The sequence below is a fragment of the Ptychodera flava genome, chromosome 12 (genome assembly GCF_041260155.1).
Source record: "Ptychodera flava strain L36383 chromosome 12, AS_Pfla_20210202, whole genome shotgun sequence".
Classification (NCBI taxonomy): domain Eukaryota; kingdom Metazoa; phylum Hemichordata; class Enteropneusta; family Ptychoderidae; genus Ptychodera; species Ptychodera flava.
In genome coordinates, this window is record NC_091939.1 from 39,631,545 (window position 1) to 39,656,724 (window position 25,180).

The 25,180-nt window shown below is 37.9% G+C and overlaps 1 long non-coding RNA gene across 1 annotated transcript; it reads right to left on the reverse strand.

The window, feature by feature from the left end:
- Nucleotides 1-23,604: 23,604 nt before the first annotated feature.
- LOC139145855 (uncharacterized) lies at nucleotides 23,605-24,781 on the reverse strand. The gene is made up of 2 exons (XR_011555039.1): nucleotides 24,540-24,781; nucleotides 23,605-24,298 (listed from the first exon to the last, which is right to left on the reverse strand). It is a non-coding gene; the product is annotated as an uncharacterized lncRNA (long non-coding RNA).
- Nucleotides 24,782-25,180: the final 399 nt, after the last annotated feature.

A 25,180-nucleotide genomic window follows, 5' to 3' on the forward strand; every position in this document is an offset into this window, starting at 1 on the left:
ATTGAAAGTGCCACATCATACCATTAATTTTTTTGTCATTCCTCATAAAGTTATATAACTTTAATATTTCAACAAAAATTACTCTCCCATTCAAAACTTTACCATATTTCTATTTATTTGACCAAATCTAATCTCCCTTACAGCAAAGCTCCCTGCCGCTTGATTTCTATGTGTTTGACCAAATTCCCTGTATTATTTCTTTGATTATTCACTGCTTAGTACCAAAAACCAACAGACTGCCTGACAATGCCACATATAACTCATTTTAAGCATCAATTGTCAAATTTTCTTTCACATTTCAATATTTTTCTCAAGAACTACCAATACCTAATTCAAACTTCAATAAATCAATGATTTACTGTTAAAATTTCCCAACTTACCCGGTCACTCTAAACCAAATTGTGACATGAAAATGCCACAAGATGCCTTATTTTATGCAATAATTATCACAAATTTGGCCTTATTTTATCACAAGTGTCAAAAATAATTTTCATTGATTAAATGTCATGATCTTCCTGAATACCAAATTTCCCCCACAGAATTTGACATGACTTTTTCACTTTTTTTTTATCAAAATGTTAAACCAAATTATAAAGAAAATGCCTCATAATGCCTTAATTAATGCAAATATTTCAAGGTAATATGATTTTTTTCTGTACTCAATATTTCATTTGTGTGACCCTCTGTCTAAAAATTTCACAAATTGCAATTTATGATTCATGATTGATACTGCAAAATTACCCCTGAGTTGTGTCATTTTCACAAATTTGGCTGCAGTTTTTTAATATGTGCCATTAAACAACAAAAACATATACATCTTCCAAATTTCATACTGTTGAAACAAACCATCTGTAATATTTCTTTTCATTGAAAATTGAAAACTATTGAAAACAAAAATATTCATTGAAAAATTTTTGAAAAACGTTTTTGAAGAATACCTACAACTGTTATTTACAATTGGCATTATTTAAAAAAAAATTGGTATGATTCTGCATCATACCTTTGTTATTATTTACATCATCTTGATCATATTACATAAAATTATATCCGAAAAAATTCTAACATTATCCCTTTAAACAATTGATGGTTAATGTTCTGAAAAATTCCATGCAATGAAATATGATTTCAATCATTCTCACAAAAATGACCATATTTCCAATAAACTTCATACACATTTGAATAATATATTTTTATTTTGATAAACATTCTGGCAAAACGTCCCTGTGCATGTGGGCCTCGTTTGGCACAAAATTGTTGCACAATGTATGGATGCATGGCTAAAGCTTTGTGATTGGTGTGACTGTACAGTATAGTGGATTTCTTGTGATATTTTTGGATGTGACAGTCAATCATGACAATGGGTAACATTGAGACAAATGGCTCTTATTGAATACTTGCCAGCCTACATTTTAGATCAATGTAAAGTATTCAATAAAAAAGTTAATTGTCTCTTTTGATCATGTTGTTATTGTTGCTTTGACTTTATTTGCGTAGCTTCTCAAATTGTTTTGAAATTGGCCCTTGTAACGTGGTTGGCTATTGCACCCTCAGACATCACCTGATTTCCTTCCGCTGTACATGTGATACCTTTTGCAGAACTTTAAGCATACATCCAGCATTGGCGACAAATCTATTTCAATTTTTTTTGGCATGATTACTCTCCTAAATTTAGAATGTTCAATTTTTCAAATTCACATGCACATTGATAAATTTATCTACATATTTTCCCATTTACATTAACCATCAATTGACAAATGTACTCTTAAAATTTTTTAGCATTTTCCATAACCTATCATAAGAACATCCCAAGTCTCCCCATGACATTGAATAATTTACTTTTGGCTTGTTTTTGTTTTAATACCTTAAATTTTGACCCTGTCCCTTTTATAAAAAAAGACCAATGAGATGATGCAGGATCATTCCTCAGTCCAATCATCAAATTAAAATTCCCCAATATTCAAATTTGATTATGCATTTTATCTGAACAATTTTGTCATTTTGCTTATTTCCATTTACTAAGTACTCTAAATTTTCATCAGTCATCAAATTGAAATTGACACATTCACTTTATTATGACCCCCTAAAAATGTGTAATTTGGCCTATTTGAATTAAATTTCTAACTGGATGATTCCTAAACTGTTCAAAATATTTGTAATCCACTCATCACACAAATTGTCTTATGTGGCATTTTCACCCGTCCCAACCTCAAATGTAATTTTACATAATTCAAGTTTTCATTTGGTACAAGTCTGGTTCCCTCCTGCTTATATATGAATGTTCAAATTAAATTGATTATCAATGGATATTTGTGTCTGTCAAGGTCGTGTGGCATTTTCATGTTCCCTGCCATTGAACTTTATGAAGTCAATTTTTAATCATGATGCAAATGAATGACATCACTTGACCCATTCTGATTCCACCATTTGAGATATGAACTGTTCTTAAAAATTTGATTGTCCTTTAAAATACAAATTCCCCAAGGTAATGTGGCATTGTCACCAGTCTCATTATCCTGTAAACTTTACAAAGTCCCTTTTGATTTCATTTGATATTGTTTGGCCTATATCAGCTTCAAAACACCTGATATGTGAACTGTTCAAATTTGATTGATGATGTGGCATTTTCACCCTCTTTTTATTTAAAACTCTTAACACTTTTTTTATTTTGCAATATGACCCTCCGACACCTAATAAACATAACCAATGATTGTTTGAAAGCAAACACCCCAATTTATTCCCCAATAAAAATATGTGTTCACATTTTTTCCATTTGCCCTATCTTAAACTGACTTTTCATTTATTGTGTCATACTTACAGAAGGTCTCACAAACATCAGGGGGTTTGATTTTATTGGGGTAATTGGATGAGGGATTGGTGTGGGTTGGGAAGAAGATGTCAAAGAAGAAAAGAATGGCACCACCGATGAAGATGTTGGAACAATTGCTTTGAATTTGTTGATTTTTATGACAATTTATTTGTAAATTAAATTTGTATAACATGTATTTGTATATTAAATAAAGGCACTCTGCCCATATTAAATAAAGGATATTGCCCATATCTTTCGCTCCTCTTCTTCTTTAGAATTTTCGGCCATTCATAAGGTAAATTATTTCAAAAAGTCAGTGAAACTACCGAAATTGGAACACAGAAAACTAAACTATGTTATTTTGTGTCCCGGAGCTGCCTACAGAATATTGTGTTTTTTTTCCCTCTCAAAAACGAGAGGTTTTTTTTCGTTTTGTAGATGGCTCAGTGTATTTTGTTTGGATGTCTGTATAACTTAGTTGCCATTTAAATACGTTCAGGCCCCAAAAGAGACCACCAAAAATGCACAAATCAATTTTCAGAGACTTCATAGACTTTGAACTTGGTAGGAGCATTGATTGAATAATGGCGCCATTGCATGTTAGGCACTTAACTGCACAGCACATAGGCACAATAAATATCTAGGCACAATAAATATCATTGCATTCAACGTTCTCATCAAGTTGGAGACTTGAAAAGTCTGTCTGAAACTTTTGTACATTGTCGTTGGCTGAGGTCAAGCTGAATTTTTGTTTATAAATTAATATTGTTTGGCTTAATTGACATTTTTCCAATGATGCATACAGTCAGCTTGATACGGGTATTATTTAGTATTAGCCTCTGTGCTAGGCAGTGCAAATCTGCTGGTACCCCAAGTATGACAGTATATTTATCATTGGCAAATGTTAATATTTGTAAAAGACCACTTGACTGCAACTGAAAATGCATGTTGCAAATCAACATTTAGCATATTGGCACAAAATTGATACACAATTGGTCTCACTTAGAAAAATTCATTTTGATAATTGATATCAGAATTGGTAGACACTGGCTATACTGGTAGTAGGCTTAATCAGACTATGTTGGAGATGGTGTACCCTCTGCGGCAAAATCAAGAAGAACCTGCAAAAAATCACTTAAGGCTTTGTTGAAAAGGTCATTACTGACACAGTGACATTTTTAGTCTCCACCAACACCGTCCGGGGGGACTTACAGGTTTGGTCATGTCCGTCCGCCCGTCCATGCGTGCATCCGTCCACGCATATGCCTGGAGCGATTTCATTCAAACTTGGTACAAGGATTATTACCTATGCCATACATATGCACCTTGATTTCTTTTGTGATCTGATCCAATAAGGCCGTGTGGTGGCCATTTTGTTTCCTGTATTTGATGTCTTTGCGTATGTTCACACAAATTTCTCAGTGATACTGTGAGCGATTCCATTCAAACTTGGTACATAAATTACTCTATATGTAATAACTATGCACACTGATTTTTGTTTTGATAAGGTCTAAAATGGCTGTGTGGCGGCCATTTTGTTTCCTATATTTGACGACTATGCGTTAATTCACGTAAATTTCTCAGTGAATTAATCCCTATGTCATATATATGCACGCCTATTTTTGTAATGATTTGATCAAAAATGGCTGTGTGACGGCCGTTTTCTTTCCTATATTTGATATCCATCCACAGGGTTGCCAGGAATGATCCACAGGGGTTCCAGGATGGTATTAATATTAATGCTATGTCCATGCATAGGGGCTCATGAATGCAGATATTTGAGATATGCCTGTGCCAATTCTTTTTAAACTTGGTATAAGGATACTATACTATGGCATACATATGCAGGTCCATTTATATCGGTGTGGCATGCATAATTAGTGCTAATTTGCATAATTTGGGATAAGAACGCTGTTTCTGGTACAACTGTGCCAAATTTGATGAAATTTTTTGCAGATGTTTTTCACACAGAGTTCTAACACCAGTCAATGACATATGTCAGTATTGCATCAATTACTTGCTAATTTGCATATTTGATGAATTTTTGTAATTAGGATGATGTCTAGAATAAACTGCAACAGATTTAATGAAACAAATGGTACAAATCTTCAGCACATAGCCATACAATAATGTACAAAGACACTTAGCAGTATTATGTTAATTAATTGCTAATTTGCATATTTCATTCCTTTTCCTAATTAGTGGGCTATCTCCAAAACAACTGCTTTCAATTTTATGAAATGTGGTGCAGATTTAGATCTGTCAGTATTATAATACTACGTGAACACATTAAGGAGTATAATGTAATTTAATTGCTAATTTACATATTTAATGAAATTTCATAATTATTGTCATATGTCTAGTAATACTGAATCAAATTTAATGAAAGTACAGATTTTTTCCTTCCAGTAGTCAAATGGCGTGCAAAGGTATGTAGCAGTTTCTTATCAATTAATTTCTTATTTGCATATTGAATGACTTTTTGTAATTAGGCTGATATATCAAGAAATAGTGCAACAAATTTCATGAAACTTGGTATAGATGTTGAGCTCAAATTGCTGTATTGGTGAATAAAGACATTTATCTGTGTCATGTTTATAAAGTTTTAATTTGCATATCAAATGAACTTTCTTGATTAGAATAATCGCAATCATACCAATCCATAATCCAATAACACTAGGTCAAAATTCGCAAGACAATAGTTGTAAACATAGACACAAAACAGCACAGAACAGACAGTAAATAGACGGTACACAAACAAAGTCAAATTCATGAAAGAAAGATATGGACCTCTGGCCAAAAGACCAAGAAGTGGTGTCAGGTGTTTCGAAAATAGTAAGCGCATCCTGCCCCACATGTGGCACCCGCCATATATCAATCTGTAAGTCAGATAGGTAGTGGTCACTAACTAAGGCCCCATGTCACACGATGCCATCAGTGATCATTTGTCGAAGAGAGATATCGTATTTAGCAACCAGCTTGCGATACCTGCCAAAAAAGCGTTTGAATGTAGAGACAAGTCTTGCTCTGTGTAACCTTGATTTAACAGTTTAAAAGAGAGATGGCAATGTCTCTCTGATATGTCCAGTGTGCGAAATTAAGAGAAAATAGCTTCAGGTCATAAGGGCCTGCACCAAGCCAAAGCTTCAGGTCCTTACAGAAAACTGCCGGTCCTCAATAAATGCAGTTGTTAACGACCATTTAAGTCAACTTCTCCACCAATACTATGTTTTTGATATTGTAATATTTAATCTTTCATGTCCTTTTATCAATAGAGTCAGCAAGTATTCACTCCAAAAACTGTTGTTCACATAGATTGCAGAATAGTGTAGGTGAATGATCATGAATCATTCATTTATGATCTGGAATCTAAAAAAGATCACAGCCCTCATCTTCCTCATTGTCATGCGCACAAATTTATCAATGTTTTCCACCACGGGGGAGGGGGACTATGGGACTAACAGGAGAATTTGACATTTCTTCTAGCCATGTCAAATCCCCGCTCTCGGACTACAAAATGATGTCAAACATCCAGGGGCCGGGGAATACAGGCTCATGCACTGGCTATATGTGGCTGATGAAAGTGAGAAAATTTGTCTCCCATGACTTTCTATGGGGAATGGTGTTCTCTACATTGCTTTGTACAAATGTACACTACACCAGGGCATGTGATATTGTGATTTGAAAATGGTTGGCGAGCTGAAAATCACTTCTGAAATTAGCCAACGCGAGTGGTAGAAGAGTGTCACTGAGTGAATAACTTGGTACCTTGAAAACAGTCATAAGTATGAATAATTTTTTTATGCAAGCATTGATTACTACGGCTTTTTTAAACGGAAAGGAGAAAATGCTTGGTATAGTCATCATCTGCATCTGTTACAGGTCTTGACGGAGAAATTTCAACCTTTTATTCCAAATTTCAGTCGGTCATAGGGACTGACATGTTGCTAAAAACTTTCGGCCCGACGAGAAATCTGTCGGTCTCGGACCGTCGGACCGACGTTAATTTCGCACACTGGATATGTCCAGATATGCTGCATCACATTTTATGAAACATGGTACAGACGTTGACCTCTGAGTACTGTAATACTGTGTGAAGACATGAAGAAGTATCATGTCAATTAATTGCTTATTTGCATAGTTGATGAATTTTAATAATTAATATGAAATATCTAGAAGTGTTGCATCAAATTTGATGCAACGTGGTACGGATGTATATCTTCCAGTAGTGTAATGATGTGCAATGTTATGTAACAGTATGATGGTACAGATGTTAATCTCACAGTACTGTAATACTATGTGAAGACATTAAAGTGGCACTCCCACTTGGCAACATTTTTAAAACACATTTGTTAAATGGCGACGGTCGATATTTGACGTGGCGACTGCGCGCGGATCGCCAGATATCGACAAAAACATGTCTTCAAAAAAGTAAAAGTTTGAATTCCGGTGGCCCACCTAAATTAAGCTTCCGAACATCGAACGTTCGGCACTGGGGCCATTGTCAACTAAGCTATACTGGAGCCATTGTCAACTAAGCTATGGAGTACGAGTCTATGCTTACGCTGCTGTACGCCACAGTAACACTGGCATCGGTGATCGGTCATGCCCCGTGGGAGAAAGCTGAGTCTTACTGACTTGGGGAAAAAACGAAAAACAATTTTTGCTGATTCCACCAGAATTCGCATAGGTGACCAGCACAGTTACGTGCGGTTGATGCATAGCGGCCGCCGCGTGGTATGCATAGACGCATACCTCCCGCGCGGCGTACTGTGTGGCAGACGACAAAATGTAGTCATCGGAGGCGGCTAATATTTTACACCTAAAAACTGATGTTTATGTGGTATTGGTTAAAAATATAATACAACTGATTTAGAATAATGAAAATGACAAAAACTAAGAAGTTTTTAAAAAAAATTTCCTGAGGTAAAGGCATAATGCTGTATATAAAGTCTTTGCAGTGGGAAGTAAATTAATTGCTTCATTCGCACTTATTGTAGACTCCCTAGAATATCGTCAATCAGCGAAACAACAAACCTTAGGGGGATTTCGGGTCAAAATCAGAAACGATCGTAAAACTTCAGGATGTGATAAATACGCTCAGGAAATGACATGTTTTTAATCAATATCTCGCGATCCGCACGCAATTGCCACGTCAAATATCGACCGTTGGCATTAAAAAAATGTGTTTGAAAAGTGTTATCCTCCAATAGTGTAATGGCGTGTAAAGATATGTAGCAGTATCATATTAATCAGATGTTGTGCTCTCAGATTGGTCATCAGTATCGTCAGAGTGGTTTTACATTTTCACCACCATGGAGCTCATTCTCGGCCATTAAGCCTCATTTGTATTGCAGTATTTTTAATCACAGACCCAGTTAATGAACAAAACTATCCTCACTCTCCGAGGACCAGTAATCAATTTACCAATGAACAAGTGGGGACTGTGTCATCAACGATGACTTGTTGAAAGTTAGCCTCGGTGAGATAAAGTCAATTATGCACAGTGCAGATTTGAATATCATGGAAAGCGACATTTGTTTGAAATCAAAGTCATAAAACAATCTTGAGTTTGGCCATATCATTTTTATAACTATTCTTACTCGGTAATGAACTACCTTTACAGTTGTAGTTTCAGAGTCAATTCTCTTTGATTTGTTTTCATTTGTTTGAGTAACAATTTTGTATTTATTCTGTCTTGTCTATTTCAAGATGCCAGTACATTTATGTATTATAAAAGTGAAGCAAAGCATAAGTAATTATTAGGTATGTTTGTATCATTTTAGTCCCTGTGGATGAAATCTGGACTCTGTCTGTCCATCCCTCCGCGCACGTAGATATCTCAGACATTCCTTGCCCAATTCTTTTCAAACTTGGTGTAAGGATAGAACACTATCATGTACAAATTGTGATTTTTTAATGACCAGAGCCATTACTAAGACCACGCCCTGACAGTTGATTTTGTCAGTGTTTTTGCTGTTGTTGTTGTTTAGTTTGTTTTGAATGATAACGATTGCTGCAATTATTTGATGTCATATTGTATACTCTTACAAAGTAACAAAAATATATATTTGGTTGAGACTATAATCAAGTTAAATAAATAACCAATAAACAAGTAGGGACTGTGTCATCAATGATGACTTGTTCTCAATAAAAATGTGCAAAGTTTTTGGGGGATTTCAGGGAGTTATGAACTGCTGACCAAGATATATGGTTTATCTGGTGCAAGTGGTATTTGGATTTTTGCTTCTTTATTGTGATGTGTTTTTTCTGTTCGGCTTATATGTGATCAGGGTTATTTGATTTCCTGTGTATTTAATTATGTGCACTCTCCCACAGGTCTACACATTTGCCTGTGGTTTTTGACCACAAAGCAAGAGGCCAAACTGACACCAGGTGAGAGGCCAGACATTCCACCAAGAACCCTCGAATGTATAACAGAAGAGTACAACAAGTATGTCAGTGGAGGGAAGGTGTTAGTTAATGCCAAAGACTACTTCAACTGTATCAGGGAACCCATGTTTAGAACTCCATTGTCACTATACACGTCGCTCACTACACAGTCATCTGTGGCTAGGTACACGGTAGACTTGGTTCAAGTGAGTGCATGAATTTTTAAAAAAAGAAATCATTGATAATAGCTTCTCTTGTGTCTCTCTTCTTTCGTACAAACCTATTCCGAATTTGGCAGCCCTGCGCAGTACTTAGTGGGTTAGTTTCTGCGGGATTCACCGGTGATTCCCGGTGAAACTCTCCTGTATAGCATTCTATACCGTGTTCTTCACAGAGTCAAGCCAGTGGACAGCGAATAGCTGTGGCAGATAATCTTGGGAAACATCTGAGTCTTTATGACGTTGATGTCGGTAAACTAGTCTCCAAGAAGAAATTGGAAGGCAAATACAATCACGCATTGTTCTCTCTTGACACTACACGAGATGGACGCCGATTATTTGGTATTGGCTCGTTCAACCTAACTGAATTTGACACCGAAACACTACAAGTTAAGTCAAACAAAGAGCTGGATATGAGTTGCAGTGGTATACGCATATCAAATAATGGTACTTCCAGTCTACTCATCACAGGGCGTTCATAGGCTGACGACATTTGTGGTTACGACATAGTGAAACAATGGTACCGTGGACATCACGATCCCAATACGAGGGCAAACAACATACACTTCCTCCGTAATGGAAATGTACTGCTGGTCATGACATCGAGTTTGGTCATATTCACTTTGCAAAATCTTAGGAACTGGTCAGTTTCTTTGGCCTGGGGGGGGGGGGGCGGTGGATTTTTTTTGCCGACGTCAAAAAGTGGCAGACCCCCCCCCCCCTATTCCAAATTTCGAAAACAGGGTGACCCCCCCCCCCGGCGTGCGACATAGGTAAAACAAAAGGTGGACATAAATCCCCCCCCCCGGCGCGTGACATAGGTAAAACAAAATGTGGACGTAAATATTATATATATATTTATATATATATCATCTATATATATATATATATATATATATTTTACATTTTACATATTTATATATTTCAAATAGTCATTCTATGTTTTAATGAAATTGTTGACATGTCAGTTGATATATTAAAGTAATGAGCTTGAAGAGCACACTGAAAAATATTGAACATACAGATATCTCTGATGTATGTATGCTTGATATGTTAAAGTTGGGCGTGCTGAAAAATATGACTGATTATTAAAGTTACGCGCCCGAAGGGTGCGCCGAAAAATACAACTGAATGATGAAATTTGTGACTGACACTAGCATTTTAGGCAATGATGAGCCTGTGTCAAAATTCAAAAACACACTGACCCCCCCCCTATTGGGCATTTCAAAAACATGGTGACCCCCCTATCACCAAAGTCAAAAACAGGGTGACCCCCCCCATGAATCCACCGCCCCCAGGCTGAAGAACATGACCAGTCCCTTAGACGTCATATTCACAAAGAAGTTTGAGTTCCATAGAGAATTACACGGGTTTCCAAGACGGCAATGTGAAGCTGTACGATATCAGCAGCGGCAATGAACTAAGGGACCGTTCAGTTTTTACGGCCTGCTGAGGGGGGGGGGCGGCAAACTCTTTTTGCCGGTGTTCAAAAAAATATAGACCCCCCTGCATTTTTCGTGAAAAAAAGATAACCCCCCCCCCTTTGTCAGAAGAAAAAAATTGATGACCCCCCCCCCCCCCCCCGCTGAAAAATAACCAAAACTCATATGTCAAATTTACCCGCACAGTTTGGATTTGAACTCTGGTACATGGCGCACTTTATTCGTGCAGCAAGGATGCCAGTTCACAAATTTCCCAGCCACATCCATGCAAACGTCTGTTAATTAGGACAACTGTAAGGCAATTTTTAACTTCATTTCCATAGACAACTTATGTAAATGGACATTGTATAAAGTAAACTTTATTGGAGTGGTTCGCCAAAGGCAGCCCTCCGGTTAAGAGGGTCATCGGCTATTACGTAAAGTCAACTTTATTCTAGTGGGCCACCAAAGATGGCCGGCCGGTAAAGAGGGTTGATCATGGCCATTGCATAAAGTAAACCTAATTGGAGTGGGCCACCAAAGGCGTCCGCCCATTAAGTGGGTCATGGGCTATTACATAAAGTAAATTTATTGTAGTGGGCCGCCGAAGGTGGCATGCCGGTAAAGAGGGTCGATCATGGCCGTTGCACGAAGTAAACCTAATTGGAGTGGGCCGCCAAAGACGTCTGCCCATTAAGAGGGTCATGGGTAATACATAAAGTATATTTATTGTAGTGGGTCGCCCAAGGCGGCCCGCCGGTAAAGAGGGTCGATCATAGCCATGGCATAAAGTGAACTTATTGTAGGTATTATGTTTTTGAAAATGTGGTGACCCCCTTTCCTACCAGTGAAAAAGCGTGACCCCCCCCCCTTCGCGGATTCCAAAATCACGGTGCCCCCCCCCCCTGGATTTTGCCGTCCCCTCGGCCGTAAAAACTGAACGGTCCCTAACTCGATTTCAAGCTCACCGACTGGCAGACGATAACAGGTATGGTAGCGACGATTATATCATCTCTGATCTCAATCTGTCATCCCATGATAGCTTCTTTGTGACGTTGCCCTGCGACAGGACAGTTAAACTATGGGATGTGGCAAGCCTCCGCCAAGTGTTTGTGTTCGGAGGACGTGTTGATGTTGTTACCATGGCAAAAATCACAGCCGATGATCAGCTGGTCCTTAGCACTGCTAAAGAACAATTTACAGTTCACTTTTGGAGCACTGCAGTGGGTGTACAGCTGATAAATATAAATAGTTATTCTCCCATCGAATCAATCACCATCATAATCATGACATCCGATGATAGAGCCATGTTCTTCAAGGTCAACAAACTTGACGGCAGCAAACTAAGAGCGCGGCTCGAAGAGAAGAAACCAAAAAAGCCCCAACCATCTAAGACGGGAAGAGTAGACAGACAGTTAGGTGAGAGTCAACCAACGCGGCAAAGTGGTATAGTCAAGTCGAAATCGTGTGTTGGTCTGTAATTGAAGGCAAAATGAACTCGTAACAGTGCATCAATGCATCCAGGATATGCATTGAAACTGAAACACAAATAGAAGATTACACCGTACCAATCCGATGTAAAACCGATGAAAAATTAAATATGCTACATACTCAACTCCAGCAAATACATATAGATGTTTCGATGAAGGAGGGGAAAGTCAAAATTTTCACATCTTGCGAACAAGTAGAATTCAGGCTGGAACACATGGTAGCTTTGGAGTTCCCTCGTTAGATTGTCAGTTTTGACAACACGTGTCTGTTAAATGATACCGCAAAGAAATAATTTACGATTATAGATCAAATTTGCAAATGATTCCTGAATGCATGTAAGACAATTATTTCCCAACGAACAGACAAAGTCCGAAAACATGTTCTGAAAAGTTCGAATGGATACAGAAACTTTAAGCAAAGATCAACAGAAAAAAATATTTGATAAAAGATTGGAAATAATGCAAAGCCAACGTGCAGAAAACAGGACAGTATTGTGACTTGAACTGACTTCATAGTGCAAGCTGGTCGACCGACCAAACTTCACAACATAGCTTCATTTACAAGACTGAGCATGTAAGTCACTGATGTTTGAGGTATATGCATTGTGAGACACTCAACAGATTTTCCTAATGATTAATCGGATAAGCCAAACCTCAATTCCAATTCACAAAAAATTTCAGAAACATGTAGTTCTCGGACTTTCAAGTCACACACACAAAAAGTACTCTGTTTGTACGTTTGCTGTCTTGAGATGGAACTTAAAATTTTATGTATTCAGCATATCATTAGCCAGTCCATGTTTTCGATTTGAGTATTCTGTGCCGACAATATAATCGCGTATTTTACTTATGTTATTGTAATGTTATATACTAACTGCATCCAAGTACAGCAGAAAAACATTTTCAGCCAGATTTCATAAACTGAGGCTACTACTAGTTTAAGCGTGGTTACATAGGGGCTGCTTACATGTCCGTGCCCCGGGTTGGGGTGGGGATTGCTGTGTCATGGTCTCAGCACAGGTTTCTTCTATTTTAATGAGTTTGACTATGATATGTATCGCCAATAAAGATTTACACTATCAAACTTTGCTCCTGGTGCGTTCTTGTGACTTTGTCAAGGTCAATCCGGTAATAATCTGGTGACAGCGTCCACAGATTAGTAATTTACCCTTGCTTGCTTTTTGCGCATTAGGCAATCAAACACATCAGATAATAGACGCAACACAGTGACAAAATTTCGAGTCACATTGTCAAAGGACAAATACGTAACACAGCGAAGGAGAAAAAGAAATCGTTGCAAAACTATTGCTAACATAAGACCAAGACACCAAAGATTGGCAATATAAATCTTTATTTGCAATACATATCATATTCAAACGTATTAAAATAAAATAAACAATAGCAAAAAGAAACCTGTGCTGAGGCCAAGATACCTCTATCCTAACCCCAACCCCTTACTCCGGGGGACTGACATGTAAGCTTCCTCCTATGGTGGATATTACCGTACACATGGAGTCGTCAACATTCGTCGTACCCTCCATTCAAATAGATCTGTGTTGAAGTAGATATACATAGTGGCTAATTTCAAATATATGTAGGACTCAAAACTTAGGAAATATGTACAAAGCAAAGTCAAAGATGACAACCGTAACAAGACGGAGGAAACTTGTCAGCTAATAATCATGAAAAAAGCCAGATTGCTATGCTTACAAATATGACCTCAAATCTGATTTGAAAGAGTGTCTTGATCGTAACTGCCAGTGCTTCAGGAACGAAGGTAGAGCATGCTAGTGTTTGAAAAGTGCATATGTTGAGTAATTCGAAGTTTTGTTACTACATGGAATTTTCAGATTTTTAGCGAGACTTAGATCGTTGCTATCTGATCGAAGAATCTGTGCGTAAAGGGTAATATATTCAACATGTGTAAAAAAGGAAACGATGTGATTTTCACGCGCTGTGAATGTACATTTGCTTCCTAAACGCTTACTGCAAAACCGTATAGCCCAACGTAACTGATCGAGAAATTAAAACCCCGTCTCCGTCGTAAAGTCATGTTTTTATTGGTTATGATTAATGAACAAACTCTCCTGTGATTAATAGCTCTGCATGGCAGGGCTGTGTGTTAGCGGCTATAGGCTATATGTAGTGGGAGGCCTATAGCCGGCGGTAACACATAGCCGAAAAGAGTTCCTTTCTAAGCTCCCCCCCCCCCCCAAAAAAAAAAAAAAAAAAAATTAAGAGAAAACTTTTAAGTGTGCTAAACTAAAAAACTTATCCTAACCCTAAACCCCTCAAAAAGTTGTACTTGATGTGCTCCTTCCGAGAAAAGTCCGCGATTAAAGGATTTTCGGGTATAGGGGGCCTAAAGGAACTCTTGCCCATACAGCCTGCTATTTTAATAGTTAGTCAGACATGAGCGCTGCTGATTCAGTCGTACTTATATGTTTAATAAGAGACAAGACTGCAGGATCCACACTCGCACAAAAAATTTCAACTGCGGATCGAAATATTCGGAAACTGCACCATCGACAGATTTTCTGCATTAGGCTTAGGCCTAATAGTTGAGCACTCTCTTTTCCGTCCGAAGTTGTGACGTGTGGATCCCCGAAGACTTAATTCAAGTCGGTGAATTAAACAAACAAACAAACAAATAACAAACAAAATCATTTGTTTCTTTTGCGTCTCTTCTATTTCATACAAACCTATTTGCAATTTGGCAACTTATGTCAGGTTTTCCTAGCGATCAAACGCGTTCTAGAGTTAGTTTCTGCCGGATTCCCCTGTATCGCGTTCACCTCACTCGTATCGCGTTCACCCCACTCACACGTTTCATATATGATTTATATGATTTATTTATTTCACCTAGAAAAGGTATGATCACAAATCAAACAAATGTGTGTTTTGATTGTATACAATCAAACAGTGTTTACATAACTAGGTGAAAGGCTAGAAAATAGTCCAAAACGGACTAATCTAGTCTAGCCAATCAGAACACTAGTTTAATAACATAGAAGAATTTGACAGCTGCAGTTAACAATAAACAAATACATCAAATGGAGTGTGAAGAGAAAAATTCAAATATTTGCATAACAAAAAAACGTTCTCAAGAAAGGCCACAAGTCAGGAAAGTCTAAACGAGACAGTCCATGTCTAACTAAAACAAAAGCTACCAGAATAAATAATAATATTCGTCTTACAAATTAAAGTCTTTCTGTAAAAGGAATTTTCTGTATTCTTTTTTAAATTTATTTCTCCCTCGAATATCACGTAAAGTGTTGGGTAAATTATTCCAAAGTTTCGCCCCAGCAAACATGATTGAAGAATGACCAATGCTACTATCATATTTCGGTACATGAAGATCTCCTTTAGCTTTACATCTTGTTTGATAGCCGTGATTTACACAAGTGAAATAGTTACTGAATGAGATGGTAGCCTGTTACAAAGTGTGTCATGTACAAAAATGCCAACTTGATAATCGCACTGTTTGAAGATATCAAGGATGCCTAATTTCTTGAACAGTGGTGCGGTGTGCGCATCAAACTTACTACCTGTCATGGCACGAACAATTTTTTTTTTGCACCAAGAAGATATCCACTAAGTAAGTCCTGTACGCACTACCCCAAACCTCAAGCCCATATGAGATATGAGGTAAGACTAAAGTATTATATAGAATGATAAGTATTGAACATGGTAAAATAGCATGTAACCTGTACAAAATTCCAACATAATGGCATATCTTTTTTCTGATTTTAAGAATGTGTTGCTTCCATAAAAGACTGCTATCAAGGCAGGTCCCTACAAAAGATGAACTGTCTGTTTCTTTCACTCGCTGGTTATTCACACTAATATGATCTTGGACCATTTTACGATTGTATTTACTGCTGATCACCATGTAATTTGTTTTGTCAATATTGATCGTCAGCTTGTTAACATAACACCAATCAGTCACATTTTCAAACTCTATATTCGCTTGACGGAGGGAAACATTTCCTTGGTTTGACTGAATTGTACGAAACAGATTCGAGTCGTCTGCATACAGTCTGAAATTGAAATAACTGGAAGACTTAGGAATATCATTAATGTACAACAAAAACAATATTGGTCCTAGAATGGAACCTTGTGGAACACCACAAGTGATATTTAAAAGATGTGAGTCTATATCCTTGATCCTGACAAACTGCTGTCTGTGATGTAGATAACTACTGAACCACTTCAGAGGCAGGCCCCTGATTCCATAATGTTCCAGTTTAGCAAGTAAAATATCATGATTGACAGTGTCAAACGCCTTTGAAAAATCTATGAACAAGCCAAGAATTGAGTTTCCCTTGTCCATTGCGTCCAGTAAAGACTGTGCCAAACTGACAATAGAAAGTTTACAGCTGTGTTTTTCTCTAAATCCATACTGGTGCTCGTATAAAATATGATGTTTTTCAAGAAAGCGCAATAAAAAGCTATTCATGATTTTTTCAAAAATTTTACTGATGACAGGGAGAATCGAAATTGGTCTGTAATTACCTAATTCTTCGATACTTCCTTTTTTATAAATGGGCATTACTCTCGCAATTTTTAGGTTATCTGGAAACTGACCTGTTGAAAAAGACAAATTAATTAAATGTGCAAGTGGGACTGAAATTTCAGTCTTGCCCTCGTGCATTAAATTTGTAGAAATATTGTCCCATCCTGCAGCTTTACGAACATTAATATGTGAGATAACATTTTCAACATCACTTGGTGTAACAGGAGATACAAAAAAACAATGTGATACTCTGTCACCTAAAAACTTATGAAAAGAATCAGTAAGTGTTGCTGGAATTTTGTTTGCCAAATTTTCACCAACGTGGACGAAGAAATCGTTAAAATCTTCAGCAATGTCGTGAGGCTGTGTATGGATAACATCCTGGCCATTTATGTTGGTTTTCACTTGACCTGGGACAATTACTTCTTTCTGCTTACACCTGCCAGTCAAATCGTTAATAACATCCCAAGTCCTTTTTGTGTTACCCCTATTACTCAGTAGAAGGTTCCCATAATAATGACTTTTTACTTTCCTCAGTATTTTCGTAAGAATATTTCTAAAACTCTTGTACCGGTTGTAGAGCTGTGCGTCGAAATTCCTAGCTACAACTTTTTTGTAGAGTTTGTGCTTTGTCCGCACAGACTTTCGTATGCCAGGAGTCAATATGAAAACAGAACAACAATCATCGTGTTCACCCCACTCACACGTTCACAATCACAGACTTGAACTTACAAGTCTGGGATTATAAATGATTTTGTTGGTTTGTTTGTTTGTCTTGTTCTGATGATTCCTTTGTGCATAAGCTTACTACTGTGAAGCAAAGTTCTGATGAAAGAGCTGATGAAAGCTTATAACATGTAATTTTGACATGGCTTTTTTCATCTCTTTCTTGCAGAGTTTTTCAATCATGTAATTCTTTTGTCTTGTATTTCATTTTATGCCAATGTCACGTTTGTGTACACGGCTAATAAATACATAAATAGATATGGATTTTAGATTGAGAGAGTGCGAGCACATAGAGGGCGCCACAGTAATAAAGTTTCTTCTCAGTGTCGAAGAAGTTGACATCAGAATCAGAATCGTTCTGGCGATCCTTTGGTTAAATTCAATGTAACCTTATCTATGCTAATAAAGAGATAGAACAAGTGAAACAAGTTCATTTTATGAAAATATTGTAAAAGTGACTCGTCTTTTCGATTATGCCAACGGGTATTTGGAAGTGCTGAGATCTTATTTGACATTGAGACTGAAGTGGATTGCAATGCAATCAGAATCTGTTTCCGCGTGACCTGCAGGAGAAATTGGAAAGTTCTATCACTGAATGTGCACTGCCGTTCTCCGAACGACTCAATATATACTGAGATAAAGTCTTGCTAGGGACGGGCCGCTTGGACCAAACTTTACTGCCATGAACACTGAAAGTGCATGTGTCTGTCTACTAACTCTTGTGTAACCGTTGGGCGAATGCAGTACACCACAGTGTTTGCGGCGGGGCTAAGTTGGAATACGGATTGTCTCACTTATATTTTATCAAGTGTGCCAGCGCAGAAGTAGAGCTGTTGTTTTGGATACATGATTCGGCTGAACTGAACAAAAAGGTGAGTTATAATACTGATAGTCTCCTTCTTAGCACTTAACATTAATAGCTGCACATACAAGACCTTAGGCTTTACAGATCCTGCATTTTGCCATCTTACTGCATCATAGCCCTGCGTACCGTGCTGTGTGTTTCGGGCGTTACACGGCCCCCACCACGCAGGGCTAACTGCATCAAAGCTAGCTTTGGGAAAGCTTTCCTAAACCACAGGCGCTTGGCACATTGCTGGGATAATAATCGTATTTAATATGTAAAATGTCTATGTACGACTTGATTAGTCAATAAAAGAATCACCATACGCGATATTAGTGTAGGCCTATAGGCCTACATGTTGACTGGCATACCGAATGGCTATGGCTGCCTGGCTCAGGCCCGGCGAACGCACTGCATAATCATCAATGTGTAGAATGTCTACATGACTTGATTATTTAATAAAGAATAACGGTACGTGATATTATAGTACATGTCGGCTAGCTTAACCGAGCGGCTGTAGAGCTCTGCAGGGCTTGGGCCACTGCTGCACAGACAGGAAGGGAAGGTCTGAAAGCTTTTCACTACCCATTTATGCATCCTTCTGACCGTTGACTAGTTTTTATCACCGGAAACGCTCAGAGGTCGTGAATGTCGCTGATTTATGAAATCGGGTAGTGAAAAGCTTTTAGACCTTCCCTTAAACCCAGGTCACTCTATAAATTCTTACGATTTACTAATTTATAAAAAGACTGAATATCTATTATTGTAATTTGTAGGGCTTTCCTACAAGGTGACCATAGATAAGTGTAGAGTTCTACTCATTGTCAGTTGCCTGTGTTGACCGAGATGACTTGAAATAGGCCTGAACCGGTACTAGTATGAATTCATTCAATTCCTGCCCAGGATACACTGAAAAGTTCATTCATTTATGGGTCTCCATCAAGTCCAACCCAATCAGGGACTTGGCGCACTGTAGCCTAGGTTACCGTGCATGGTGAACACGAACAGTTGTACATCCCACATTATTGACACAACAGGCTTGGCAAACATGCAAAATGAAGTTTTAGCCTAATTTGAATTCAAGTCCGTTTACATACATGTAGTAACAAGGAGTGCGGGGAGCCATGTAGGTGGTGTTCTTTCTCAGTATAAGTAAGTTAACTCAGTAAACTCAACCATACCAGGGCTTGAAATTAACTTTTTTCCCTGGTAGTCCACTTGGGATACCATTTTCTGAAGTTGGTAGCCCAGTGACAATGGCTGGTGGTCTTTGCATATTTTAGTTTAGTGATACCTTTTTTCATGAACTAGACAAGAAAAGGCCAATTTTCGAGTTCCTGCCGGTGAAGTGAATTTTCTAGTCATTTGATATGAATATTGCACACCTTTAATACCCAAGGAAACAGGTATAATGGATGAAAGTGGTACTCAAAAGTTTGGTGACCTATTGACAACCCGTTTCACTCTCAGAGTTTTATGCAAATTTTGATAGTCGTCGTGACAACGACACAACCTCAGACTGAGACATACTGTAGCAGGGCTAAAAATAGACCATGGGCTTTCTGCAGGGAGGAGGCATAATTTTTGTGTAAAATTTTGTGATTGATACATTATGAACAAAATCATGGGTCTCTGTCAAAATGGAATGAAAATGCGTTCTCATTGGCCTTCATTTCCTCACACAGTGCCTGTCACTCAAGTACGTCGGAGTTCAGATATTGAAACTTTGTTGCAAAGTTCCACAGTGGTGTTTCTAATTTGCATGACAAAGTAATACTCTGGCCTTTCTGTGTCCATCTGGGTTTGACTGCATTTAGTTCGTCCCAAAATGACGGACATGGCATGCAAAGTACTGTCTGAATTTCAGGTTCTAGGTTTTGGTAGTCCATGTGGGCTACCATTTCATGGGTTTTGGAAGTCCCAGAGAAAAGTTGGTAGTATGTGGATGCGGGACTACTGCTAATTTCAAGCCCTGCATACAATGTGATTGCAGGTTTCAACAAGATTTTATTGCAGAATGGATATTCAACACATCTCCTTCAGTCATTGATTAGGTTTGAGTTTGCAGAAACTGATAGACAACTGAATCTTTCATTTTATGCCAAGTACTGCCGTCAGAAAAGTACTATTGACTTTATTGCTTTAAAACAAACATAATTATCACCTTATACTACAATACAAAATAAGTTTCTGATACTTCTAGCACCATACTTGAAAGGGATATTTTGATTTGTGATTCAGGTTAGATTTAATACACCAAGAATTATGGCTATCTCTCTGCAACAGTGTTAACTTGCAATAGGTGGTTTCCATTGTATACACTTCAAACAGGAATTTAAAATGCAAGTATTTCTCTCTCACTGTATCATGACCTATGTGCAAACATAGGGACAAAAGCAACACAAACAGATTTAATAAACGCTGTATATTTCTCTTTGTCCTCGATACTTTCAGATCAAATGAAAGTCACATTTTGCTCTTGTCCTTGTAAATGTAAAACCGAGCTTCATACATCGCAGGTCAACTATTTGGACAAATTTACAATACCTACAGACATATTCCATGTGAGGGACTTCAAGATCTATCCATCCATATCCATCTTTATCATAAACCAACACTCAGATATAATTTAACCGCATTGCAACCAGTGATCACCCTGACACCCATCCAACTATTTCTCAAATTTACCTATTAAAGTTATTCTTACAAAATACATCAATTTTATGATACACATCAATACAACATTTTCTCCATCAGTTTCCAGATACCTGTTTACCAATATCACTTCACGGTCATTTTAGTCAATGGCTTCCAAATTTATCAACCGAGTGGGGACTATGTCAATCATAATGACTTGTTTTCAACAAAGTATACATGTAGCTTAGTCCATACACTTTGGCAAGTTCACTCGAGCTCTTTCCCTTCATTTTTAATGGGGTGTACAATTACCTGGAAAGGCAAACTCTGGATTACCTCTAAGAGAATTTGTTTGCTGACACTGGTGTTTGTTGGTCATATATCCCTCGTTAACACTAGGTAAGACTGGAAACATTTGAGAGATGCTCTTTGTAATTTGCAAACACAGAGTATTGATAATTTTAGTCTGTATCTGTCCAAAGGGAATTCTTTGTGTAGAAGTCTCAGCTGACTTAATGTACTGCCCTCACCAGTTCAAAATGTGCAATGGCCATGCACATTGCATTACAGGACGATTGGCATGAATAATGCTGTGCTCTCCCTGGCCTTTCAAAATTGTTAGTAAATTTACGAATTCGTTTCAAAAAATATTAGTTAGCACAAATTATGTAATGCTGAGCCTGCCAATTTTCAAAAAGCACTTCTGGTACTCAGTGAATGATTTTAAGGGGATAGAAATGATGATTTCATGATAGATAAAGGCAAATTCCTTTTTAGCTTTTTTTGACAATGAACACTCATATTTTGATAAGCATTGTCAAAAGATCCATTGCATAACACAGTACATCATGGATCATGAATGCTTGTAAAATTGAAATTTCTTCCTTGTCTCAATAAAGTGTGTCATTTTGGTCAACCGGCTCATGAACATGAATGTTATTCAATTAATCAATCTTTATTATTACTTTAAAATATTTCTCAGTGGTTGATGATTATATATTAATATATTAAGTGATCATTAATATTATCAGTGTTTGCTCAAGTTTTAGAGGCCAGAAAATCTGTTCCCTGTTTTTCATATTTTTGGAAAGCTCTGATACCTTGAAAGTATGCATGTCATCCATGGGTACGAGGTGGTGCCTCTATAAGCTGCAGTCATTATGCCATGTTCAGCTCTTCAGCTCTTCTTTTAAGACAACCACTGATCAGAACTTGTGGCAGTCTGTGGTTTCACACAAATTTTTTCTTGTTTTTATTGCAAATTTAAGTGCGCAAATTGAAACTGGTGATCCTGCTAATGTTTTCTTAGAGACAGTTACATTTTTCTGATTTTTGAAATGCTGCAGAGTGCAGATGATTGTCAATTTTTTTGGTCTGGATTAACTTTCGCCATGCGACTGTGCACAGCATTGTCTCTGGAGTGTCAAAGAAAACTATCAGTATTCATAACATTTGCCGAGACAGTTTCTTGTAATATATTTTGAAGTAAACTTATCAAAATTGGCAAGTTCACTGAAAAATTCAATCTGCATATTGTCAAATGACAAAGCTATGACAACTAAGATTTCCGGCTCACTTCTACCTCCCTGCACAGACAAACACTTTGCGGTACGTCATTCAACCATCTGAACCATGCATGGTCCAGACTGTTGTTCGACTGTCTTTCAGGCTGACTGTTCTTGATCTCTTCTCGGCGGTTTCATTGTTTCCAATTTTTTCATATCAGTTGCCGTTTTTATCCCTAACTTTCTTTCCGCGCTGAGGATACTAGCCATCTAAAGCCTTTGTAACTGCCAGCTTCCCTCGATCCGCTTCGACCGTCCATTTGGAAAGTTGACAGCATGTGAGTGTTTGGGTTTCTCGAAACTACTGTAAAGCATGACACACCTTACCAGTATCAAAGTACACAGACCCGGGGATTTTGAAACCTTTTCGCGCATGCTCATGTTAGCACAGGTCAAAGTCCACAGCTAGCTATCACCGTGTGTCGATGCGCCGATGATAGGGGTAGAGAAGGTTTTTAAAGACGAGATATGACAGTATTTCCCCTGAATTCACAATCTTAACTGAAAACCAGGCTTCGAACTTAACAAAATTGTTCATAAATGGCCGAACGGACATTTTTTTTTTTCGTACATTTTCATTTTTGTTCATAATTTAGGAACGTTATGAGCGATAGCGAGAGCACATATAATGCCATTGTGGCTTTTGTCTTTGGTTTTTAGAGAGTTCCTGGGAGAAAGGCCTTGAGATTTGTACCACTTCTTCTGTTACTGCTGTCTTGGCCAAGTTTTGGCCTGAATATAGCCAACCTGTCATGTCAAATGGTATTGCCAAAAGTTGGAATGACCAGTTAAACTCTATTATAATTTTTTCATGATTTGTGTTTCTAATATCAGCCATAATGTTCTGTTTAACCCCAAAATACACAGTATTCAGCTTGTCAACTCTGCTTGAACATAATGTAGACTGCATTGTTGTTACTGACAAGTGAATTCAAGTCTAGTGTAGAATTCCAATGTCAACAATAAAAGTACATTGTACACATATAGATGCTGTGTTGACAAACTGAATAATGGATGTTTCAACATGCTTTTACTTTGAGTTTGGAGTAGAATGAGAATTTGTAATGACTGAACAAACCAAATAATAAATCATCAAAAGTTGGAGTTTCTGGCCCTTAAACTTAGTGTATAATATTCAACTTTTGAGTTTTGTTGTTTTTATATGATGGGTCTTTGTATGTCATGGGTGAATGGAGTTTGGTTCCACATTGCCAAATATGCAGTGGCATTCCATAGGGATTGGGGCCACCCTCCAGCGGCATTACCATCAGGCACATCCTGGGTACTACCGGTATGCTGTCCATGTCTTCCTTTGATGTCATTCAAATCTGTGACTGGCTTCATGGAAAAGGCCACTACAACTCCCAGATGTGCTCTCACCCCTGTATTTCAGCCAAACCTAGTACTGTATTTGTGTTGTTTCTTTTTCTTTGTAAGACTTTTTAAGATTTTACAACTGTAGTTGGCGACAGGTGCCGTCACCCATATATTTCTTCTGGTTCTCCGCTAACTGCTGAACGGACTGCATCAGGCCTGCTACCATATCCATAAGCATCTCCGACGAAGGAGCCGAAGTACGGGTGACGTCCGACTGAGTGGTGGCACGCTGACCAGGCGGAACACCTGTTGCCACGTCGGCACTAGCGTCCATAGAATGGGCCGCACCCTGGTCAGTCATAGTTCTATAAAATATAGAAAGACAGACACAAAACGACGTGCTATAGCTCCAAGCTCAGCACAAGTTAGGACAACAAAGTCAAAAGAAAAAAAATGCGTAACGGCAATGAGAAATAACAGCAGTACACACCGTAGGAACACCAACACGAAAATGGAAAAAATTACGACGGAAACTCAAAAAATCAGACGCAAAAAAGTGCGAACGGGGAAAGAAACATAGGTCGCTGAAAGAAAACTGACACTTACCTGGCCAGAAAAAACTTGTCACGCTCCCAAAAGATCAGGAGCTCGAAGAGCTGTGTCTACTCGTGATGAAGCCGAGCGGAGAAGATGGCGGACTCAATGTGTTCAGGGGATATATAGGCAATGCTCATTATGTATTCATGTCATAGGTCAGAGGTTATTTTTTCAAAGGGCTGTGTACACTCAGAGGTCAAGGGAAGACAGCTACTTCACTTCGGCTCGTTCCTTCAGGATGAGAAAATAACTACAATTATCCAGCGGTAAGAGTCTGGTATAATTAGTTCCAGAGACCAGCTCTGGAACTGTTAGTTTTTGCTCACTTTCCTTCTTTCTTTCTTTCTTTCTTTCTTTCTTTCTCTATTTCCGGTATTACTACCATAGAACATGCTTACACAAATTTTACCTTAATTACCCAGAATGCATTGCGACACGCTTATGACGTCATCGCTCAGCTCGGACGGGTTTTACGGGCATTTCTTGTTTGTTTATTTATTTATTTTTTATTTGGCATTGCTCAACTATCATATTGCGTTCAGTTATTAATAATTCTAGCTTTCGTTCGCTTTGTTTTTTGTTGCTTTTTGATTTTATTTTTCTCTAAATACTCGCCGTACATGGCGCTGTATACTGTTTCGCCCGAATGC